Here is a 1,928-nt window from a genome sequence, read left to right on the forward strand (position 1 = left end):
AGTTTTGGACGCCTATCCCAAACTTCTTTTTTGAGCCAGAAAGACAGCAAGGTCCAGTCCCCAGAACCTTGCTTTAATGAGAGCTTAACAGCCACCTCCCGTACAACTCAAAACTGGGTCTTCGCCCACTTTCCCCGCAGAACCTGGAGTCCGGAACCACAGGAATTCAGCTCCCATCTCCGACTCCGCCCCCCAGGTCCCGGCGCCCCCTACCGGCACCAAGGACGGTTTTCCTTCAGGGATTCCAGCCCTTCTGACCCCGGGACCCTATACACTACCCAGGCATCCTGGCTGTAGTTCCTAGCTGCCACTCGGGGCTGGGCAGGCCAGGACCCCTGGCGGGCTGTTCTGCGCTCCCGGCCTTCGCTCGCTTCCGGAAGGTAGTAGAGGCGGCTCCTCCCGAAGCGGCGGCGGCGGGGGCGGGTGAGTCACGCAGCCGGAGCCAGGGAGCCGGCACCTCCGCCCCTTCTCGGGCTGCGGCGTGATTCACCCGGCCCGGCCTGGTGGGGCGGCATGTAAAAGCCGGCGCGTCTCTACCCCAGGCAGCCCGGACGAGCATCTGCCGGAGCCGGGGATCGAACCCTATAAACGACCCTACCGCGGGTACCCCTTTTCGCCCCAGGGACCCTTCATTTACATACCCAGCTCACTAGCTGCCAATCAGAACGAAGAGGTAGACACCCGCAGCCAATCAGGAAACGGCAGCGGCAGCATCGCTCGCTTGCTCTCCTTCAGCAACCGGCGCCTGGGTCGCGAGACGCCGTTCTGACTCCGCGGCAAGACTCCAGACTCCTGACTCCCCTTAGCTACCGCCCACTCCCGTGGAGGCCCCGCCCCCACCCGGGGATTGGCTCTGGACGGCCATGGGTGGAGTCTGTAGGGGGCAGGTCCAAAAGGAGAGGAGGTTTGCTTCTGGACGCCTTGCTGGGGGAGTAAGTGCCAGAAGAGGGGATAGATCCTGGAGGGACCACGGCAGTGGGTGCGTAGGGGTTCTTACGTCGCAGAGTACGGGGCCCTCCAGACCTTCCACACCTACCTCCACACCTACTCTTGCCAAACCCAGCTATTGAACTTCTTAACCCAACAAGGATCTACTCTGAAGGTGCAAATCCTGACTCACTTCATGCTTGACCTTGGAAAAATGCTTCATCTCCCTGAGCCACACACAGTCTGTTAAATGGGTATCTTCTTGCCTACTTTTTGAGTTAGGAAAGTTCACATGATACACAGTGATTGAATGTAAAAAAATAAATTTTTTAAAAATAATTTTTTTCTTTTTTTTTTTTAGATGTTTTTTGCTATAGGGCTCGTGTGCTCACCAGACAGAGAGACAGAAAGCGAGAAATCACCCCCCAGGGGGGGTGGCCACGCTGGAATCCCTTCTCCTCCATTCTCCTCTTGGGATCTTGGGCACGCACGCACACGTGCCCGGCGTGAGTTTTAAGCCATCAGGTCTAGACCTTGAACCGCGGTCAACTACTTGGGAGTCCAGTGACAGCCATTACGCTAACTGCTGGTCCCAAAAATAAATAAATTTTTAAAATTGTTATCTGTAAGAGCATTATACCAGACTCACCAAATGTTGGGCAGTTGCTCTCAATCTTATTCAAAGATAGGAGTGAGGTGGGTTGGGATGTCACCAAGTCACATCCTGACTCCATACCTTAAATAAATACCTGTGTAACCTGGGACAAGTGTTTTAATCCTTAGAGTCACAGTTTCCTCATCTTTTTTTTTTCCCTCTATTTTTTAGGTTTGTGCCATAGGGCACATATGCTTGCAGGATAGAGACAGAGAGGGAAAGTGAGAAATCATTCCTCAGGGGGATGGCCATGGTGCAGTCCCTCCTCCACTCATCTCTTGGGATTTTGGGTACACGTGCACATGTGTCAAGCATGATTTTCAAGCTGTCAGGTCCCGGGCTGAAA

At 54.4% G+C, this 1,928-nt stretch overlaps 1 protein-coding gene across 2 annotated transcripts in view; it reads right to left on the bottom strand.

Moving 5' to 3' along the window:
* The window catches only part of SERTAD1 (SERTA domain containing 1), a 2,926-nt gene extending 2,136 nt beyond the window's left edge, over positions 1-790 (bottom strand). Inside the window, exon 1 of one of the 2 annotated variants that reach the window (XM_006140459.2) lies at positions 642-790. The gene's annotated coding sequence lies outside the window, so the exon portion shown is untranslated. Of the gene's footprint in view, positions 1-278; positions 602-641 lie in introns of those variants that run through there. The other variant, XM_006140460.3, reaches the window with a different exon arrangement.
* Positions 791-1,928: the final 1,138 nt, after the last annotated feature.

The sequence above is a fragment of the Tupaia chinensis genome, unplaced genomic scaffold, assembly GCF_000334495.1.
Source record: "Tupaia chinensis unplaced genomic scaffold, TupChi_1.0 Scaffold000037_18, whole genome shotgun sequence".
Classification (NCBI taxonomy): Eukaryota; Metazoa; Chordata; class Mammalia; order Scandentia; family Tupaiidae; genus Tupaia; species Tupaia belangeri.